This window comes from Thermobia domestica, chromosome 7 (genome assembly GCF_964235325.1).
Source record: "Thermobia domestica chromosome 7, izTheDome1.hap1.1, whole genome shotgun sequence".
NCBI lineage: Eukaryota > Metazoa > Arthropoda > Insecta > Zygentoma > Lepismatidae > Thermobia > Thermobia domestica.
This window is the reverse complement of record NC_137460.1, coordinates 145,383,797-145,408,112: the sequence shown is the minus strand read 5'-3', so window position 1 is coordinate 145,408,112 and position 24,316 is coordinate 145,383,797. Positions and strand designations below refer to the sequence as shown.

Sequence of the window (24,316 nt, the reverse complement as noted above, 5' to 3'; positions counted from 1 at the left end):
AATAATGAGAGGTGATAATCTGTTGCCAATTCCCTTGTAGTTAACAAAAAAGGTAAGACAAACACAGAAGGGTCTCCCTGGCAATCTCCCTCTAGGGAGACAGAAATCCCTCCAACCTCCCACACAAACACACACACACTGACTATTACATTGTATTTATGTCATTTTCTATCCATCATCATTATTATTTTCTTTTATTTAATTACTGTCCTTTTCTAGTACATTGGCCACAATCCAAACAATATGACTACGTAAAGATTAAAAAAAGAGATTTAGTAGACTAATGTTTCAAAAATAGAGACTGATAGAGACTTTGGCCAAAAAAGATACTTTTAGATGAAAAAGAGACCCGTTCCGATGCCTGAATTCTTCAACAATTGCAATCACAGGCAGAATAGGTAAAGGTAATCTGATAATGCTCTAGCGATTTTAAAAATCGTTACCAACGTTTGGATTGATAAAATTGCTTGTGCCAATCTAATGGATATACAGTGCTGATCGTCATGGGAAGAAACCTTGTGATGGTGTAAGGGTCTGCTGAAGCACCACGCTACAAAACATTATCTTACGAGCCCAAGTACAATTCAAAATGCTGAAGAGTTTAAAATAGTGGTGAAGTCATAGACATCAACAGTCCGCATCTTGTTGCCTAAAGAAGTTGAAGAATTTCGCCAGCAGAAAATAGAATGGTTTAACCACATACTCTGTGAAAGGAATTAAGAAGCCATATCTATGGACTCACAGTGTAGGTGAACTTATATTACACGAACTTTAAAAAGCAAGGAAGAAGAAATTTCATTTGTTCCACCACGATCTCAGAAACGGCAGAAGAATATTCAGATTCACAACCTACAAAGAGAAATGTTTCTGGCCTGTGGGTATCACCGTGACTGGTTACTTGCAAAGTCTATAGATATCAGTCGTGATTCAAATGTAATTGTCGTGAACTTTATGCTACCACATGGGCCGGCTGCTGAATATAGATTTCCACCTGCAGGATAACCACCACCTCTAATTAGCAATATTTTAAAGATTGTAGATGTTACAGTTCCTACTGGTTTAACAGGAAGCTATCACTCAATATCAAAGGAAGACACTGATGCAGTTGAACACATTTTTAGTTCATTGAATTGCTAATTTAAGTTATGAGTTCACAGAACCTGTAATATGTTTTGAAACTTGCATATATATATATATATATATATATATATATATATATATATTGAAAGCTATGTCTGTTACTTATTTTTGTGCACAATTAAAATGCCATGTCAAATAAGACCAGAATTTGATTTCATGAGATAACATATGACAATGTGGTAACAGTAACTGATTTAATGTGTGGCAAAATCTTCAATTGTTTATTTTATTTATTTATTTATAGATATTTCTGGGCATTACGGCATTATGGCCTTAAACCTGATACATACGAGGGCTGACGTCTCTCAGCGAGCACATTATCTGGGGAAGGAAGAAAGAAAGGAAGGAAGCGGCCTGGGATCTGCATATTAAGTACAATCCCGGTTTTTACTTAGAGTAAATTACGAAAACTTCACTCAGGATGGCTTGCTGTTATCCACCGAGTGTCTTCACCGGGACTGAAACCCAGGTTTCAGTTGTTTATGAATCCTGTTCAACTTAAAAGTGGAAGTAGTGCTTTTCAAGGCATGCAATACTGTTATGGTACTGATCAAGAATTACAAAATCAAAATTTTGTGGATTGGTATTTTTATAATATATATATGTAGATATATGTCCGAACTTCTCGTGACTGTAGCCTTCTGAATTTTCTTTGAAATAATATGTATATTATTTCAAAGAAAACAGAAGGCTACAGTCACGAGAACTTCGGACATATATCTCCAAACAAAGATATCATTTGGATCACTAAATTATCATGTTTCGAATAACCGTTCCAGAAACAGAGTATCTTAATATTTGACCCAAATTCGCAAGTGAGAAATGGAGCCCGAAATGCCATCTTTGGCAACTTATATCTCGCAAAAGAAAAGAAACACTGAGTTTGTTACTTTGTCCTGAATTTTAATATCTATTAAGTTCAACATCTGAACCTATCACGGTAAGATTATTTCACTACCTGCTTGAACTGATTCGGACTACTATTCACGGAAATTAGGTGTTATCGAAGTATACTTACATTTGGAAAATCATATAAGATTATTTAAAACTTAAACGACGCCTAATCAGTCCCTAATTGACCAGGGTTTGAAAAAACCCGGGTTTTTTTGAAAAAGCCCAACCCACCTGGGCCCATGTGGGTTTTTTCGGGTATTTTCGGGTTTAATCGGGTTTTTTCGGGTTTAATTGGGTTTTTTCGAAATATTTCAATGTCTTTGGGGTAAAAGTGTTAAAATGTGATTTATATTTCTAGATTATCATTGTCACAACTTGCAACAACTTTCTATTCATTGCTGTTTTAAAAAATGGTCGCCATTTTGAAATTTTACGTTAGATCGCCGCCAAAATATATACAGCTAATTTAGTGTGTTTCGTGCTTATATTCTAAAAATTTCAACTTAACAGACCGAAACTTGCACATTGTAGCTTGGATACCCGCTATTTAAAAAAAAAAAAAAAAAAGCATCCATTTTGAAATTGAACGTTGGTATGCCGCCAAAATCTATACTGGAAATTTAATGTGTCTCGTGCTTGTGTCCTGAAAATTTAAACTTAAAACATCGAAGGTGGTACCCTGTAGTATGTGTGGTACAGGCAGACGAACGAACAAATGTAGATCGAATCATCCCAGAAGCCTCAGTGACGTTTGCCGAATATGAACACCAAATATATTAATTTAACAGCGTAAAATAAATTGTTTTATTTGAAGGTCACTTTCGATATGTTGTGTGTTCAATTAGGTGAAATTCCCGAGCATTTGTTGTAAGACGTTTCTTTCCAGAAAATTAATTTAAAACAATTAACAAAGATATAATTCATATTTTATAAAGTAAATGTTTCAAAATGTCTTAAATGAAATTAACCCGATATGGACGACGAAAACAAATTTGTAACGTTTCAACGCATTGTTGTATTGCAAGCCAGAGGATTTTTTTATTCGAAACGACGAACGTTTCATATCCGTTACGTTTCGAGGATTATATTTGACAAATAGAGAAGCCTGGCGTCTTCAGTGTGGATCACAGCTTGATACCGAAAACAATTTTTTTTCTTCAACAGGAAAATAATTCCGTCCATAAAGGGTTAAATATCTTCCAGCGTAAAATAAATAGTTTTATTGTTGAAGTATTCAGTTCCGATGCTTTGTGCGTTCAATTGCGGGAATTTCCCGAGCATTTCTTTCGCGATTCCCCCCCCCCCTCGAAAATGCAGGTTTCTTTACTGTACATCGAAACTTCCACTAGTACACGGAAGTTTGAATTCAGCACTTGAAGTAGTAAGTGTTAGGTCTACGTATTTTTCGGAACTCTGAGCATTAAGCTTCTTAAATTTGTCAAGAATTTTTACGCTGTTGTTGGTGTTGATTCTAAAGAATGCTTATTTGAAGAATACCAACAAATAACTGAACTAAACTGTTATTGTTGGAAAACTAAATTTTATTGAAGAATACTTGTGCTACCATCAAAGGTAAGAAATAATACTAATAGTTTTACTAATGCACTACATATTTACTTGTAGTACCGGCACATATGGCTTTAAACACGTCAAACGTAGGGGAGACCGGGGCACGTTGTCACAGTAGCAATTCTGAAAAAAGCGAAAACATTAGCGCGCAGGTGCTGCTTTCTTGTTTACTTACTATATTCACTACTAACTGTACTCGTTTGGAGATGCGCGGGAACAACGGTGCTGCGTCAGTTGAACTTTGTCTATTTTCAGTGCCGGAATGTAAATTTTCCGAGTCCTGAAATTGCTGTTTTGTGTGTTCGTGAAAGCGGTAGAAGCAAATATGTTTGTGTGTGTTATGTAGGCTACAAATAGAGCTTCATAATGTGCTACTTTGAATGCGCCTAATCTTGTCGTTTGGTATAGATATTTTGTAAAAAGAGTAATGGCGACGCGTGGGGCAAGTTGTCACAAATAAGACGGGGCATGTTGTCACTGTGACAATGTGCCCCACTGTGTGTTATGTATAATACAAACGATAGGATTATCTCTGTTTCGCAGACAGTGAGAATATACAAAAGAAAGACAGAGAGGAAAGCACCACCAGTGGGAGATCTACTGGTTACAGCAAGAGCTATGAAAAGAAATAACAACCCCATATCAATACGTAGGCCTAAAGTGCTAAAGAATTTCATGTCCACAACAGAACATTGGCAAGATTTTGTGCACGTGTTACAGATGGCGAACTACAGTTCGGCCAATGCTTATTTACATTAGGTTACTCTTCGTAATACTAATACTAGGAAGAATTACTAGTATCATACCAAAACAAGCTTCGCACATATAATTTGGACTCACTACAAAAGAGGTTCGCGATTTGGCTTACAACTATGCAAAAGCGCTAGGATTGGAATGCCCAGAGTCGTGGAATGAAAAGGCCATTGCTGGCCCAGACTGGTATCCGGTATTTCTGAAAAGACATGGTGATCTTGCTATAAGAACTCGCCAAGCAAATAGTTTTGCACCTATAAACAATGTCAACGAAGGTCCAAAGAAGATTACGATTCTTCCTCAGAGGACGACAATACATTGTGTTTAGTTTATGGCGATCCATACAGTGCAAGTACATGTAGCGAGAAGTGGATTCAGTGCATTCGATGTACGGAATCAGCCTATGAAAACTGAGGGAAGCAGAACTTGTTTTACGTGTGTATTAACTGTGACTCTGACGATGATCTCCAGGTATGGTACTTTGTCGAAGCTAAAGGATAAACATTTTCAAACTAGTTTGCGGTGCGTACTAATAAAACGCAACTAAACTTCGTAATAATATTTACTTCTCTTATACAGTAGTCCTATCAGAGGAATTCTTTGCAATTTATAAACTACAATCAGAAACAACTTAAATGCAATTGGCTAATTTTGTGTAGGCCTATTGGAGATGTAGGCTATGATTTGATAATTTCGTCATTTTGTTATGACCTTTCAGTTTGTAGTTTTGATTCCTTAGCTATGAGTTAGTTCTGTTTTCATGGCAGTTTTGGTTTTCCTACAAAGCTTGATGTAACAATAAATCTGTTAGGTTGAGAAAATATAAGCTACAGGTCCCCCTACTTTCTTTCCTATTTAACTAATATAGTTTCCCCTTTCATTTAATTATGTTTTGATTCTCTTTCAGACGCTAAGAATTTAATGCTGGTAACATTTACAGTCTTTTTGCATTAGTAATAGTTGCATTAATATCTACCAATTTCTGGAAAGTGCCACAAGAATAACATGTGACAATTTGCCCCATATATTGTGACAACTTACCCCGAATATGGGGTACATTGTCACAACTGTATTGATCATAAAACGCAGTACATAACTCCAGTTCACAGCGAGTTACATTGGACAGAGAAATGTATGTTATGCACAGTGGCGTATTTACGATTTTGTTTCGGAGGGGGCTTTACCTAAAAATGTAAAAATTCTGCAAGATATTTCATATACTTTAATATAGTAAGTAAGATTTCGGGGGGGGCTTAAGCCCGGAAGCTCCTCCCCTAAATACGCCACTGGTTATGCACAAGATAACAAAGTATGTGTATACTAAAAATTGTAATTTTCGGCCTTACACGAGCATCACAAGAAAATAAAACGTGAAAATTGTGACAATGTGTCCCGGTCTCCCCTATGAGGGATAACGTCCCTCGGCATAGCCGAGTCGGCGAGCACACTATTCACGGAAAGTATTTTCTAAAATATAAGATTGCATTTTTTTTTTCAAATAGGCTATAAGCATTATCAATACATTAATTTGTAATATAATTATCTCAAGCTAAGGTAAGGTTTTTTCATTTATTCAGTGCATTCAGAAATTTATAAAGGTCTTATGTAGAATGTTGTATACCTTAACGTGAAAGAATTTAATTCGCCCGAGGAAAGTGCAAAATTTGATAAAAATCACTTTCAATGTGATCAACTTAGTTGTAGCAATAATATATTAACAAAAAGCTCAAAAACCCAGGTGGGTTTTAAGGTGGGTTTTTTCAAGTGGGTCCAACCCTGTAATTGACGTTACATACAATATCAAAACAGAAAAAAAACTTGCCTTGATATGATGTATGAAAATAAGTAGAAAATTAAAATCAATAGTAACATACGATACTATTCCAGATTCCAAAATAATTTACACACAATGCTTATTTTTAATAGAATCTAATTATAAAAGAAAGCGGTAGCTCACCTATGAATTTCGTTTCCTTCAACAATATGTACACTAATAATGCTACAGATCTCTTGGCTTCCTACATTTAATTTCAAGCTTGCTCCTCTTCTGTTACTGAAAAGACAAAAAAAAAAAAAAAAAAAAAAAATACATCACTACGCCTTTATTCACACTTACTGAGTTATATACCTATGTTGCGTTCTTTATAATTCCAGGACGCTTTTGTTGTTACTTTGATCAGAGCATTTTAAAATGATGAGCTATGTAGAAATGATGATGATGTAAACTGTAGGTGTTGAGAAAATTTCTCCTATTTGTTACCTTATTCTTCTTAAGTTTCTAATTGCTCTGATGAAGGTGACAGAAAGAAAAAATAAAAAACATGAAATTATAAGTAACATAACATTGATATAGAGCACTAAATAGATGAGTTTATAGTATTTAAGTACCGATACGTGCAAGTACTTCAATATAAGTCAGTGCTAAAAATGTTACCTCACATGTCAGTTTCGTTGTTGTTCTAATATTATCATCTAGAGCGAAATTCCTCAAACTGTGATCTACGGATTAAAAGTGGTTCTTAAGGTCTGGCCTTTTGGTAATGTGGTTCTTGAGGTCTGGCCTTTTGGTAATATGTATATTATTAAGTTTTTTTCTTGAGTTAGTATTCCAGATTATGCTGTGAAACTAAAAGAACAGGATGATAATGAACGAAATAGTGAAATTAAAGGAGAGGAAATGGAAAAATAAAATATGCACACAGTGTTTGTCCACCACAAAGAACACTTGGCGAGAACTGAGATTGAATCATGGACTTCACGAACCAGAGGTAAGATATCGACCACCAAGCCACCACGTCTCTATTAATAGGATAAATGTTATACAAATTCTAATAGCTTCCAATATAAAATTAGCAGAATTTTAATTAATACTAAGCTAAAATGTACGTATAGTTTTATTAGCATAAGCTAAACATATTTAAAAAATAAAAAAGAAGAAGGGGAAAAGAGTGGTCTGTGTAGAGTGGTCTGTTGAACATTCAGATAAAAGTGGTCCCTGCTTGCAGACAGTTTGAGAGACGCTGATTTAGAGTACTAATGATATAGTTCATATATCACGAGACTGTACGATAAAAAGATCTTTCAGTTTAACGTCCCATAATTATGACTGTTAGGGTAATTGTGATGCATAATTAAGCAAGTGAACCATGATAGAATTGGTGGCATGCGAATGTAAGAGGAACCGAGAGTACCCGGAAAAGCCCACGGAAACGAACTCGTAGCACTCTCGTCTTCTCCAAGGAATCATGTTGCAGCAAATACACAAACATTCCTCCAGATCTTGGACGACAGCGTGAAAATTTCGCAATGGAAAAGATATTAAAGTTTAGTAGCATTTCTAAGTCGCCAAAGCATGTAGAAAATCACGGAAAACAACCCTGATTCTGGTTCGATGGAAAGTACGTATTGTACCGATTAAGTTCTACAATCACATCGCACAGGACAGGTTAAACACCATAGGCTTTATGCAGTCATTTTGACGCGTAATTAGTGTCATACTCAAGAGTTCGATTAATATATGTTTCCTGCAGTAGTCAGGCATTTAGTATGACGCTAATCATACGTCAAAATCACTTTGCATAAGGCCTTGTGTTTTTAGATACGCGTAAGGGCGATTAAATGTCGAACTATTTAAGCTACAAGAGCAAAGAAGCAATTGCAACACTCTTAAATTAATTCAGAAGCATGAATACATAAAAGAAATTTTACTAGATAATGTTTCTATCAAAGTAAACTTCCCAGCTAATGCTGAAACACAATAGATATTACCAATTAATGACAATAGCAATTTATAATCAACTATTACAACATAATAGGAAATGAATATTTTCCGGAGAAAGTGTCCTTACAGTTGAACTACGCAGAAGAAATCCTGAGATAAGAGTTAGGTATCTAGTTGTCTTCTTTTGCAAATGCATAAATCAATATCATTCAGAATCCGATTTGAATTTAGGTACTGTTTGATCTATTTCCTAAATATAGCTAGTTTGTAATATTTTTCTGGTAAGTTTTCAATATTTGAAATTACATTTAGTTGATATAACGTTAAGTATGCATTTTATAATTTAGATTAATTTTCGAATAGTTATTCGTATCCTGTGGTAATAGGGTAAAATTTACTAATGTAGAAAAGATTACTGTTTAGCTGTTAGTACACTAAATTACCATAGTTGTTTTTTTCAAAATACAACTATCCTTAAATATTAATATATTTAGTAATGCATCGTCTACTTCAGAAGCCGAGCATAACACATCTTTTTTCATACAGCTAGTTCTTGCATGTCCGTAACAGACGACTGTGTAATTTAAATAAAATTTTCATTTTTATAAGAATTAATTAGTTGAATTACTTGCCATATGCATTAATTCAAAATATTGTCCACTTTACATATTACATTAACTCAGTGATGCCAACCTGAAACGCTATAAAATCCCATCTCAAGAGGCAAAAAATATCATTTTGCATCGTTATTTTCCATACTGTACTACTACTACTACTACTACTACTACTACTACTACTAATAATAATAATAATAATAATAATAATAATAATAATAATAATAATAATAATAATAATAATAATAATAATAATAATAAATATGAACATCAAATTTTGTCATGTATTTTTTTCAATTTCTGGGTGAATAAATTTCGATCTTCCATAATATAAAATAGTTTCTGAATAACTATTTTCCTTAGTCGAGAACAAACACATTTTCTTATGTTGTGAGAAATGCAGTCCACTCCTTTACACCATATCCTTATACTGAGCCAAATGACACGGAAAAATTTTGTTCTTCACACATTTCATGTGGAACGTTTGGAAATTGATTTTTTTTCGTTTTATATTTTACTTTTTTTCATTTCTTCATTGTTTTGTTTACTCATTTCTTCAAATTCCAGAGTACAAATTTCGTTTCTTGGTATTTGATTTTAAGAATCGCATATGATTAAGTTACTCCTCACTTTCTTGATTTTGCCGATAAAAAAAAAAAAAAAAAAAGACTTGAGACTAAAAGTTGAAAACGCTAATAGATACGTTACTGACGCTAATAGCCTCATTATATCTACTTCCCACTCGTAGCGCATTTTGTCGGCGTGGATTATACATATGGTGAAAAATTCCATATATGTCTCCAATTTCGTCGAAAATTCCCATTAACTCATTCCGAAAAATTAATGTCAAAAAATCACACAAAATGGGATTTTCCCCACGGGTTGGCACCACTGCATTAACTGTATAATTATCAATATAGGTTCATTTTCATTTAATAATTATACACATTCTTTTTCTGCTATTACGAACAGATTCTACGATCACTGAAAGAAAGAGATTTGAGGTGAAGGCTTACAATAGAACTACGTAGGACATGATCTTAATTAACACAAAAACATTGTAAATGTTCTGTCACAGCAGGTAATTAATGTTGGAAGTTATTCTCACGCAGTTTTACTACACAAATCCATAGTATAAGTAGAGGTAGTAGTAGTAGTAGTAGGAACGGGTTAGAAGCCCCGCAGGGTTTTGTTGTTTTCTGTTCTCGACATAAAATGGGCAAATTAAAGAATTCCCCAAAATTTTTCGTACATTTTATAATATGTGGATCCGTATAGTAAAACCGCACACTTATTTTTACTATATTGTTTTGGCGCGTGCTTTATCGTCATGTACAGAATAACAGGAGTCTGTTTTGACACTAAACAAGCAGGGGCGTCATTTAGGTGGCAGGAAGGGGAAATCCCACGCCAAGAGTTTTAGGAATACATATACTTTGCGTTTGATTGTGTAAGTCATTATATACTTTTTGGTAAATTAGAAAAATATTGTATTAGGGGTATTGCTTTGGAGTGGTTCAAGTCATACTTGTACAATCCGCGGCAAAAAACTTGCAACATGAGGATGTAAGTTTGTTGTGAAACTACGCCTAACAACACAGGGAATGAACATAACGTCTAAGTGGAACGAATCACGCCAGAATAAACCTCGGCCTCCTCCCGTGCACACTTATTTTGGAGCAAAAGACTTCGTCATTTCACAATAAACTTATATTCTCATGTTGCAGGTTTTTTGCCGCGGGTTGTACAATCGTAAACAAATCGTACAAATTCTTCGTATGGACGAAACAACTAAAAGTCTGAGCAAAATAAACTCAAATGAACGAATAAATAGAAAAGGTGTTCCACAAGGATCAGTTTTAGGACCAATACTCTTTCTTCTATATTTTAATGATTTATCCTTAAATATAGAGAAGGGTAATTTACTCCTTTTCGTTGATGACACAACAGTAATTGTAACTGAAAAAGACGAAAAAACCATTGATCTTGCAACATCCCAACTTACGCATTGGTTTTCTTCAAATAAATTAAAACTAAATGCAGATCAAACAAAGTGTGTTTTCTACCATTTATCTCACAGAATATCACACCAACTTCCACAGAGATCATTGAATAATGAAATATGTACATTTATTAATATTGTAAAATTTTTAGGTATGTATCTGGATGATAATTTTTCATAGCAAGAACACGTAGAGAAACTAAGCAAAAAATTAGCCCAGGCTATGTACATAATACGAACTCTAGTCCCAATACTTAATCTGCAATTAATTCTGTCCCTGTACTATTGCATATTCTTTTCTCACACTAAATATGGAATTGCGATCTGGGGGTCTACGCGGAAGCTTCAGAATGTATATTTAAACAACAAAAATGTGCCTTAAGAATCATTACTAAATCATCAAAACGCACCAGCTGTAAGAAACTATTCAAATCATTGAATATGATGACAGTTTCTTCTTTATACATATTTGAACTTCTGAAAATTACCTGGAATCATTTAGATATTAAAAGAGATGGTGATACTCACAACTATCTTACACGTTGAAAAGATAACTTATCTACTGTGTATCATAAAACATCCGCATACGGAAAATCACACATCTATATGGGTGTAAAGTTGTATAATAAACTACGTGGGTACATAAAAAATAGTCATGGAAAGAGTTTCTTTGTGAACTCAGTGCGCAAACTGCTATTAGAAAACACATTATATACTGTAAATGAATATCTTAGCAGCAAATTTTGAAACTTCCAAAAGTAATTAAATTCCAATTGTGTATACTAGATTTATGTCAGTTCATATAGTTTTATATATAGTTAAGATGGTAAATACAAATATGCAGTAATTAAAATAGTAATTAAGTCGGCATTTATTCCGAAGATGGACGTCCGCTTTCGCCACTTTTTTCGTTGTCATCTCCTTTCCACATTTTCTGCAATTTGTTATTAGGTTCATTAATCCGTGCTCTTCACAAACTATTAAAATATTTTGCTTGTTATCAACATATTGCTTCACAAAATGTTAAAACTGTTAGTTCACAGCCCTTGTACATTCGCCGTGTTGATAACATAAATGCTCGTTACTTTCCCACAATGCAACTGTTCGGTCACCTTGCGCCAAGTAGTTCCCTCCGCTCGTTGTATAGTCTCATGTTTATAACCGCTTAAATATAACAAATAAACAGATTTTTCGAGACCCTTATATATTATCAAGCACACAAACTATCAAATGATCCATATCTTCGCTGTAAATTTTCAAACTTTTGCTGGAAACGGACGTCCAACTTTGGAACTTAACCCATTAAGTCCATATATATATATATATATTGTAATATCCTATGTGATGTCGTAAACAAGCAGTTCCACGCTTCAATGTTTACAAACAACACCACATGGTTCGGCAAGAGGATCTTCCACCAGAGGGACCTGTAATCACGTGCAGACGACGGCTTCTAGCCCCTCCCACGGAGCAGAAGACGACATCGGAGCAGCAGCGCCACCGCCACCCAAAAGGACCCTATAAATTGGATGGACGAAGGCAACTCGACACCAGTTCTCTGGTGACCCTCCTCTAGTCTGCTACGGGACTCTTGGAGTAACCTAACCCCAGGCCTCTAGTCTGCTACGGGACTACGCCTATCCTATCTCCTGGCTTAGCCTGCTACGGGGCTCTGTCTGGGAATCCCAACCTCAGCCGCTTAGCCTGCTACGGGGCTCTGTTGGCAACTTAACCTGCCTCTGCTTGCTACGGAGCATTGGTTCCTTAACTCCACTCCTCTTAGCCTGCTACGGGGCTCTGTTGGAGATCCTGTCTGCGACCACTCGGTCAAAGACTACCTTTTACTCACCCTTTTAAAATAGAGACCAAATTGTATAGTATTTTGTACAAATACTCATATTTTTATAATAAAACTGGTAGTGGGAGTCGATTCCGGACACTCTTTTTATTACTGCTCTACCTCTTCCTTATATGAGACGAATTTACACAAAGTTTTACATGGTAGAGGCTTGACCGACTCAGAATAAACTCTGAATACTCCCCTACCGGACAGTATTTTTATTAACCGGAAGTGGACTTTTTTTTCTGTGGAAGGTATGTGAATTTTTTAAAGTGTTAGTGCTTTTAAGTGAACTGAATTTTGTTTATGCCTCAAACTAGAACTGGTAAAAACACTTTTCCAGAAAACATTTTTAACATGGAGCAAAATTCGCGCCCTTCTTTTAATATACCACACCTCACTAAGTATTCGGGACACGTTCCGGAGGACCCCGATAGATTTTTTATTCTTTTTGACCATCTTGCATTATTGCATTCGTGGAATGAACAGAAAAAGAAAGAACTATTACCTATGTACTTACAAGATGTAGCACTTGATTTAGTCCTACAGTTAAAGGCCCAGAATCAGTTAGACGCGCTTAATTATGACCAATTAAAAGACAAATTAGTTGCACTGAGTAGACCAAGATTACCGGCATATCGAGCGGAATTCGAAATTTTTCAAGTCCAACAAGGTGAAAACGAGCCAGTAGATGCTTATTTTCTCAGAAAATTAAGGGTCATTAGACAAGTTCTGCCTCAGGCCACCGAGGAGCAGAAAATAAATTATTTATCCTTAGGTTTAAAGAAAACTTTTTTGCAAAAGATAGCGTTAGAAATATTTACAACTGTTCACGCCTTACAAACGCATTTACACAACCTCGAGAAAGCAAATGACCTCATGAAGAAACGTGATTACGTGGAATTGCAACAGGCATTCTATTCACTCTGCGATCAGAGTACACCAGTCAGCAGTTTACATTCATCAGCAGTCGCTGGCGCTTCCTTCCCTGTACATCATCAACAACTGACCTATCCAATATGTAACCCAACACCTAGTTGGAATCAATACCAGCAACCAGCTTCAGTTTTTCCTACACCTTCAGCACCACAGCTACAGGGTGCATCACAAAATCAGATAATTCCAAATCCTTCCCCCCAAGTTGCTAATCCGAATCCCCCTCCCGAACCCCCCGCGCCTAGCACATCTAGTAATTCCAGTGCAAACAATTCATTAGATTTTACTAAATTAGCAAATCAAATGGCTGAACTATCTCTTCTTGTAGCTCAAAATGCCATTAAGAACTCACAATTTAGAAGAGGTGGCCGTAACAATTATAGGTCGAAAAGTACAAATAACGGAAATCAAAATCGGCAGAGAAATGGAAATAAGAGCAATTCTAAAAATAATAATAAAGATAATAATAGTAATCCTAGGCCGGAAACTGTTACAGTATGCGGTACGTGCTATAAGAAAGGTCATTCTTCCAGTACATATTATAAGAACAATCAGCAGGGAAACGCCTAGGGGGGCCCCAGGACACACCCTCTCAAGAACATGTTCTGAGGGCCGAGAACCAGGAAAAAAGTGAACAACAAAGATTGACAAATACATCACTTTATGCAGTAGCTCCGTTATCAGATAGAAGGGAGAACATTAAAATGTTAAACCAGGAACATAAATTATTAATTAATGTAACAATTAATAAAGAAAAGTATCCTGTAATCATAGACACTGGCAGTTCATTGAGTCTTTGGCCTAAAAATTGGCTTCCACCAAACACAAAATTGATCCCTTTTAGCACTAATCTACGAGGAATTGAGAATTCTGTCGTAAATTTACGCTATATAGCTTTGATTACATTCAGAATTGGCTCAACAACATTTTCTCATTATTTCAGAATTTTAGAACATGGAGATTTTTGCCTTTATTCGGTGAAGACATTCTAAATCGATTACAGACCAAAATTGACTTAAAGAATAACATGTTGTCAGTATACAAGAAACCACGGCCTCCGCAGTATCCAATTGAAATTGATACCCAGGAAAAATTATCTGCTAACGCTATGCATACAATAAAACAGCACAAGTCGGCTGATGTTTATACAACACGAAACGTTACCATACCAGCCAGGTCACATTTCTTTTTACCAATTAATATCAAGAATCGGCAAAAGAATAATAAATACTTTTTTATCTCTCCATTAGAAAATTTGCTGGACAAATACGGACTACAAACGTTGCCTACTAAAGTACCTAAGAATAATTTGACTTTGTTGATATCAAATCCTACAAGTAGACCGGTAACGTTAGTAAAGAGCACCCCAATTGCGTATGTTGAAGAGAATGTTCAAGAAGTAGATTTACAGGGTGATTACCAAAAAGATGAACAAAATGACGAAACATTTTATAGAACGGAACAAGAAATTCAGAATAGGCTGGAAGAGACCAAGTCACTTTTTGATATTAAACTATTTGACATCAATCCAAGTTTAACGAGTCAGCAAAAGAAAGCTGTGTATGATCTACTTTTTAGATACAGGGATGTCTTTTCTTATACACCAACTGACATTGGCTACTTTCGTGGCTATGTACATAAAATAAGAATAGATAAAGGAGCCTCTTTTCATCAGAGATCACCTCCCATTCCATTGGCAGTAAGACCCCAAATTGACTTACAAATTAAACAACTTTTAGATGCCAATATTATTAAAGAAACTAGTGACAGTTCTTTTTCCTCACCACTTCTCATAGTGAAGAAGCCAAATACTTCAGAGTTCCGCTTAGTTCTCAACCTCCAAGCTTGTAATACGTTCTCACACTACTTAAGTATACCATTTCAAAATACGGAGGATATTCTACACGTTTTAAGAGGAAAAAGCTCTATATCCACAATTGACATAAAAACCTCGTATTTCCAGCTATTATTGCATCCCAAAAGTCAAAAATACATGACTTTTGAGCTCAATCATACTAGGAAGGCATATAAGTTTCAACGTTGCGTAATGGGACACACTTCGTCCGCCGCTGCCCTAAGTATAGCTGTACGAATGCTTTTAGAGGGACTACCACCGCGCATAACAGCCTTTGCGGATGACCTCGTTATAGGAAGCAAAAATTGGAAACAACAATTGTCAGACTTGGAATTGCTCTTTAAAAGATTAAGGAAACACGATTTTAGAGCAAACCCGAACAAGACCCATCTATTATACTCGGAATTAGAAGTTTTAGGATTCACAGTTAATGGAAAGGAGATTAAAATATCGCCTAAAATTTCCAATAAAATACGCAATTTTAAGAAACCAACCTCTAAACGCACCTTGAAGAGTTTCCTCGGACTATGCTCTTATTTGAGGGCACATATTAAAGATTTCACGGAAAAGGTGGAACCATTTCAAATTCTTTTAGACAAAAATTCAAAATTTAAATGGACAACAGAGCATGATGATCTATTTGAAAAACTTAAAACGGATATTATACAAGCTCCATCTTTATTTCATTTTGATCCATCATTGGAAATCCGAGCATATTCAGATGCTTCGTCAACCTCCGCAGGCGGCATATTGGCTTGTTATGATACTAAAACCAATCAGGAACGTGTTGTTTCCTATTGTAGTCGACGTTTTACTAAAACTGAGAGAAAGGCCTCCACATGGCAAAAAGAACTATATGCACTCATATATGTTCTTCGAAAATTTCGTTATTTCTTACTGAATAGAAAATTTAAATTATTTATAGACGCTAAATGTTTGACTTCACTCACTACCCAACCGGACAAAGTCGGAAAATTTAGTCGTTATAAAATATTTTTGGCAGATTACTATTTTGAAATACAGCACATTAAAAGTCAACAGCATCCTGCAGACATTTTTAGCCGCTTAGAAGACAAACAGGATATACAAAAGGACGAGAATCAAGAAGTTGATAACTTCTCCGACACAGAGGACGCTAAAGTTTTCGCTTCACATTCTTTAGAGCACACTTTTCAAATCGACCAGTCCATTATGTTACCTAATTTAGCAGATGAACAAAGGAAGGACCCTTCATTTTCGGACATCATTACTGTATTGGAAAATAAAGAACCTAGCAAATTATCTACACTCCGTGCGGCGAAATATTTTTCTCTTAAAAATGGATTATTATATAGGACTCAGAAACACCCTCAATTAGGACTGCTGTATTTACTTTGCGTACCAAAATCTTTACTAGGCAAATGGTTCGAGGCTATTCATAACAACCCAATGGCACCACACTTTGGTTACACCAAGACATACCAGTCGGCGCTTAGGAAATACTATTTTCCTAACATGAAAGCTTACATAGCCAATAGAATAAAGACATGCAATCTTTGTCAAAAACTAAAGAAGTTACCAGCTAAACCAGCGGGCCAATTGCTGCATCACCCATCTAAACCCATTGCCACTGCTTGGCAGTACGATTCAATTGGGCGAGTGCCGGTCGGAGATGGAAAATTCAAACACATACTTGTTGCTATAGAAATGTCCACGCGATATTGTGTCACCAAAGTTGTAGACAACATCACAGCAGAAGAAATTGAACAATTTCTCATATATGACATTATTCTTAAGTACGGATCTTTTTCATACCTGTATTTGGATAGACACCCTGTACATAACGCTAAGAGACTGCAAAACTTAGCAAAATTCTACAATTTTGAATTTAAATTTTGTCCAGCATATGACCACAAAATCTGGGTGTAGTGGAAACATTCCACAGAATAATACAGAACGCTCTTAAATTTTTTGTACAGGAGAATCAAAATCAATGGCCAAAACTAACATACATAACATAACATTCGCAATTAATACATTTGTGCAAGCTGGAACTAAATATTCATCTTTTTTCCTCATGTATGGATACGAACCTAAGACCATCTCTGATATTGCATTAGCGTCAACTCCAACATTATGTGTCAACAAAGAACATTTGAATAAGATACGAGGGATCGTTCAGGATAATTTAATCGCAAGTTATAATAAACAGAAAAAATATTTTGACAGCAGACATCAACAAACTAATTTTGATAAGGGACAGAAAGTACTTGTATTCTTTCCCAATCGTCAAGTTGGGATACCAGAATCATTTTCATCCAAATATGTAGGACCTCTAGAAATTATCGAAAGAGTTAATCCTAATCTTTATAAGATCAAATTTCCAAATTCATATCGTCAAACAATACAGGAGATTTCAGTAAACCGAATCAAGCCATTTCATGAATACACAGATCATATAGAACAAGAATAAATAACTTCATTTTATTTTCTACACGAGCGAAAAAAAAAATGCAGTACTCACCACTAAGAAAAAAGAAATAGAGACGCGAGTTCAGCAGATAAAACACTCTTCATAACGATGCAAACATTCATTTCCTTTTTGTTTTATAAAAAGCTGATTCATTTATTTTACGGTGGACTGAAAGAATGCTGACATCTCCATTTTTGCATTTAAAAGGCAACTGACCTTTACAAGAACAATCAACTTATAATCATACAACTTCTTCATTCTTTGAGCTAAATGGTGCCACCAACATAGAATATAAATATTCTACAGGACGTTCCAAAAGTTATGACCACTTCTACATTATACAGGATGACCAGGAATTCAGGACCATCATTATTATCGTCATTGACATTTAAAATTGGATTATTTTATTGAAATACATATCTTTCACGCATATATTTTAGAAATTTTACACCTTATACAGGGTGACCAAGAAATCTCGCCGTTCGAATCAAAACTTTCCAATATAAATTATCTTTATATCTCAGTGTCAATAGTAGCTTTTTTATTACTCCTAGCTCTTACAATTTTACATAGATTATATATCCGTCTTCGCTCATTACCACAAATATCCAAAACGCCTCGCTTAGAAATATCTCCTCCAATTCTGATGGACACATTTAATACCACTATTTTAACTATGGAGCAACTGACATTACAGGCTCCAACACCATTCACTATAAGTGAACTAATATATGTGTCTTGAGCCAAAGCTTAAAACAGCCCTACCTCGAGGGAAATGAAGTGACATATTAAAATGCACCGATCCTGCCTGTGATTAGGGACTAACTGTTTAATGCTTTCTTCCGCTACCCTATTACTGCTCCGAAAAGTGATTTTTTTGTGTGTTGCAAGTGTTATTAATGTTTTAGTGCTTTTTTTTGTGTGTGATACCTCAGTGTTGCCAACCCTCATATAAAGAAAAATAACCCTTCGGCTTATTTTTTAAACAAGCCAGGGGGGTGTAATATCCTATGTGATGTCGTAAACAAGCAGTTCCACGCTTCAATGTTTACAAACAACACCACATGGTTCGGCAAGAGGATCTTCCACCAGAGGGACCTGTAATCACGTGCAGACGACGGCTTCTAGCCCCTCCCACGGAGCAGAAGACGACATCGGAGCAGCAGCGCCACCGCCACTCAAAAGGACCCTATAAATTGGATGGACGAAGGCAACTCGACACCAGTTCTCTGGTGACCCTCCTCTAGTCTGCTACGGGACTCTTGGAGTAACCTAACCCCAGGCCTCTAGTCTGCTACGGGACTACGCCTATCCTATCTCCTGGCTTAGCCTGCTACGGGGCTCTGTCTGGGAATCCCAACCTCAGCCGCTTAGCCTGCTACGGGGCTCTGTTGGCAACTTAACCTGCCTCTGCTTGCTACGGAGCATTGGTTCCTTAACTCCACTCCTCTTAGCCTGCTACGGGGCTCTGTTGGAGATCCTGTCTGCGACCACTCGGTCAAAGACTACCTTTTACTCACCCTTTTAAAATAGAGACCAAATTGTATAGTATTTTGTACAAATACTCATATTTTTATAATAAAACTGGTAGTGGGAGTCGATTCCGGACACTCTTTTTATTACTGCTCTACCTCTTCCTTATATGAGACGAATTTACACAAAGTTTTACAATATATATATATATATATTTATATATATATTTAAGTTCCAAACAAAAGTCCATATATATCATATAATATAGATTGTAGAATTGGTTTAGGCTTGTGTATAGCCCGCTCCCCCCAGTTCTTTGTCACCGGAACTGGAAGAGTCACTACTACTACTACTACTGCTATTACTACTACTACTACTACTACTACTACTACTACTACTACTACTACTACTGCTGCTGCTGCTGCTGCTGCTGCTATTACCACTACTCCGACTACTACTACTACTTATATCGAGAATAGAACCCAACCAACCCCTGCGGGGCTTCTAACCAGTTCCAACTACTACTAGTAGTAGTATTGCTACTAACTACCATCACTACTACTTCTTCTACTACTACTACTAGTATTGCTACTAACTACCATCACTTCTATTTCTACTACTACTACTACTACCACTACTACTGCTACTACCACTATACTACTACTACCGCTTTACTACTTATTCTAAAGCCTCCTTACCACAAGATTTACATCTTAAATCTTGATAACATGTGATTCCGATTCATTATGAACTAATATGAATCGTTAGAATCACTATGATTCGTTAAAAATCACTGGGGGAGCGGGCTATACTCAGTCCTTGGTGTACCCTATATCTATTTTCACAAGTAGTTGAACACAAGAGCTTTGTACTTGTTTTAAATATTGTATCGAAATTATGTACTGACGAGTTCTATATCATTTTGTACAAATGTACATGTAACATTGTCCAGAGAATGATTAATAAATCTCAATCTCAATCTAAATCCAAATCTTAATCGATTGTCTACTAATATACTAGTACAAAACGTGAAAGCCTTGTGTCGGTGTTGCTCTTGCGCCCCTCAAGCGAAGCCTGAAATGACGCCCCTGTAAACAAGCAGAATACGAATAAAACATATTGTGTAAAATAACAACATACAAACAAGAAACTGACAATTTCGATTATTGAGAAACATTTCGAATTAGTAGTAGTATAGGAAAAGAGGAAATCAAAGTTTCCCGAAGACTTAACTTAGCTCTACATGTTAAATATCTACATGATTGACACAATTTTCAGAAAACGAAAATAAATTAAAATTAACGTTACCTTGAAAAGGCCACGAATTATTACTTTTTAAAGAGAACTTTACCGACTTTTTCACCATATAGTCAGCAGTATTATATCTCTACATCGATTTTCTTCTGTTTTTGTTTGCTATATGATACAGACCAAAGACCAAGTTCTTCATATATTTCATTAGAGTTATTTTCGGTGCAGCTATATAATATGCTGTTGATCTTGAGACACATCATTTATGTGTATCAAGATCAAAATTTATATTCATAAACTGATGATACATTTAAGAATACAGTAGAGCGTCGATTATCCGAACGTCGGTCAACCGAACTCTGTACTCGCTCGCACCTGTTACTCTCCCACCCTACCGTCCATCATCCCTCTCACTTCCAAACCAAGTTTCCCACAGTAGTCGCCGCACTGAGCCACCTCTGGCGGAACATTGCTTCTAATGGGGCCTTCATAAGGCGCTGCTGACCGGCCAAGCCGCCAGTCGCTGTGTTTCAACAATCAGCACACTTCTGTCGGTTTGGCACTGGCTGTAGAAGTACAGTACAGTTGGATTATCCGAACAAACCAGTTTTCCGAACACCCATGTCCCCCAATTACTTCGGATAATCGACGCTCTACTGTAGTTCAAAATTGGCGTTCCATTAGGAAATGCATAGACAACAGAAATAAACAATAAATTAAAATACACGAAATGCATATGGGCCATTCCATCATCACGGGCAAGACACACATTTTTGATTCTATAAATTTGTATATTTCTAACAGTACAAGATAAATTCTGCTAATGAATGATATATAAGCAGTACAGACTTAGGAATATATGTAGCTCACGTTTTCAGTATTTTTTTTTTTTCGTTTAGAGTAGAAAATATTAAATTCTAAACGTCTGTCACGGCTGGGAACAAAAAAGAAAAGTGACTTTCGACACACCAAGTGAATGTTACAAAACTCTGTGAATTCTTAGCTAAAAACGTTTTTATTTAAACAGAAATGTATAAGTGATGAAATGTTCCAACATATTTCATATAAGAGAAGTTTGTTAAATATTTGTATTACTAATATATATATATAAATCTAACTTTACTGACTCCGTTGAATCAACACACAAAATCTCAATAAGAATGACTTCAAAAATGAAATAAAATAAGTCAATTTCTGCTGTTCTGTTGTAGCATTGCACACAAATAATTCTATTTACTTTACTTGAGGCTCGTATTTGTCACGCAAAAATAGTAAAATGAAGTACACTTATTTCTCATCACCTACTATTTAGGAACTGTTTTTGCTTGCCCATTTACACTCATCTTGTACGGAACTTCGTACAAAATACTGTGTTTAACAGTATATGAAATAGGTGCTGGTATCCAGCGCCGTGCCGTAAAAATCAGCAGCTACGTTAACTTGTTCCCCATTGACTCAAACATTGACTCAAAAAAGAATGTCCAAGTTTTGTACTAGTTTTGTACCGTTTTGTACCACAAATAAAAAGTTTTGTGGCACGTCCATTAACCAGTAATGAACAATTTAAAGTGGGGGAACAAGTTAACGCCTGTTCGCCCACTATAACGAATTTTCCCGAAAATAGTGTCAAAGTTTTGTACTAGTTTTGTACCGTTTTGTACCATCAATAAAAAGTTTTGTACCACATCCATTAGCCAGTAATGGACGATTTAATTGTCCGGGCCCAGCGTTAACTTGTTTCCCCACCTTAACGAATTTTGTCGAAGTTTTGTTCTAGTTTTGTACCATCAATAAAAAGTTTTGTATCACGTCCATTAACATGTAATGGACGATTCAAAGTGGGGGAACAAGTTAATGCCTGTTCCCCCACCATAACAAATTTTCCCGAAAATAGTGTCAAAGTTTTGTACTAGTTTTGTACCGTTTTGTACCACCAATAAAAAGTTTTGTACCACCTCCATTAGCCAGTAATGGACGATATAATGTCTGGACCCAGCGTTAACTTTTTTCCCCACCTTAATGAATTTTATCAAAGTTTTGTTCTATATGATACTATTAACAAAAATGTTGTACTGCATCATTAGCCATTAATGGACGATTGAATGTCTGGAACAACAATTAGCTTCGGTTTCTACCATCAAAAGCATTGTCGGTTTGTAATGGATAATACAAAGCGGAACATTTTTTTTAAATATACCGTAATTATTTCTTTGGAAATAATATTAAAGTTTTAAATAGTGTGTATCATTTTGTAACACCAATAATTATGTCGTAGCACGTCCGTTGCACAGTTGTGGAAGTTTAAGTTTGAATCTCGATAGCTTTTGAATTTAAGTGAAGGAAATTTAATCGGAATCGAATGCCAAAATTTTGTACTTTTTACAATTCTGTACCATCACTTATATTTATGAACACTGCGATTTATTCTTATACTTGTATGTAGATTTTTGGGTATAATGATAAATTTTGAACAAGTAGTTACAAATATACATATTTATTATCAGACACTCTAAACTTATATTTTTAGAATCAATAGCCTATATTTATCTGCATTTCCTTTCTTTTCACCCATCTATTAGCAACTAGACCCAAAATACACGTCCAGATCATTATAACAGAAGCGTCATGAACACAGCAAATTGTTGTTTTAACCTTTAAATAATTATTTAGCCATTAAGATGCATTAAACGTGAGGCAAAAATTTTGACACAATTTTCGGGAAAACTCGTTATCGTGGGGGAACAGGTTAACACTGGGTTCAGACCTTAAATCGTCCATTACTGGCTAACGAACGTGGTACAAAACTTTTTATTCGTGGTTCAAAATGGTACAAAACTAGTACAAAACTTTGACATTATTTTCGAGAAAATCCGTTATGGTGGGGGAACAGGTTAACATTTGTCCCAGACATTAAATCATCCATTACTGGCTAATGGACGTGGTACAAAACTTTTTATTGGTGGTACAAAACGGTACAAAACTAGTACAAAAGTTTGAAACTCTTTTCGGGAAAATTCGTTATGGTGGGGAACAAGTTAACGCTTGGCCCATACATTAAATCGTCCATTACTGGCTAATGGATGTAGTACAAAACTTTTTATTTGTGGTACAAAACGGTACAAAACTAGTACAAAACTTTGACATTATTTTCGGGAAAACTCGTTACGGTGGGGGAACAGGTTAACACTGGGTTCAGACATTAAATCGTCCATTAATGGCTAATGGACATGGTACAAAACATTTTATTGGTGGTACAAAATGGTACAAAACTAGTACAAAACTTTGACATTATTTGCGAGAAAATTCGTTATGGTGGGGGAACAGGCGTTAACTTGTTCCCCCACTTTGAATCGTCCATTACATGTTAATGGACGTGATACAAAACTTTTTATTGGTGGTACAAAACTGTACAAAACTAGTACAAAACTTTGACATTATTTGCAAGAAAATTCGTTATGGTAGGGGAACAAGTTAACGTTGGGCCCACACATTAAATCGCCCATTACTGGCTAATGGAGGTGGCACAAAACTTTTTATTGGTGGTACAAAACGGTACAAAACTAGTACAAAACTTTGACATTCTTTTCCGAGTAAATTTTAAAAGTGGGGGAAGAAGTTAACGTAGGTTAGAGAAAGGCGCCAAGAACTTCAGAAGGTGTGTCCGTGTCTGTAAAGAATCCTTCCCAAAAGGGTTCATGGTCGTTACTGGCTACTGTTACCGAGGTAAACTGAAGATTCGTAGGGTAGCAAAGAACTGCAAAATAAATTCGCAGTATTTTCAGGAGCTGATCATGCGGCCGATCCATGAGCATGGTA

General features: G+C 35.7%; 1 protein-coding gene across 6 annotated transcripts in view; it reads right to left on the bottom strand.

Annotated features, from left to right (window-relative positions):
- LOC145690457 (putative palmitoyltransferase ZDHHC24) overlaps window positions 1-24,316 on the bottom strand; it is a 292,920-nt gene that overhangs the window by 44,283 nt on the left and 224,321 nt on the right. For 4 of the 6 annotated variants that reach the window (XR_014132220.1, XR_014132222.1, XR_014132221.1 and 1 more), the window contains one exon: window positions 6,314-6,409. The gene's annotated coding sequence lies outside the window, so the exon portion shown is untranslated. Of the gene's footprint in view, window positions 1-6,313; window positions 6,410-20,557; window positions 20,662-24,316 lie in introns of those variants that run through there. The other 2 variants (XR_014132228.1, XR_014132231.1) reach the window with 1 other exon arrangement.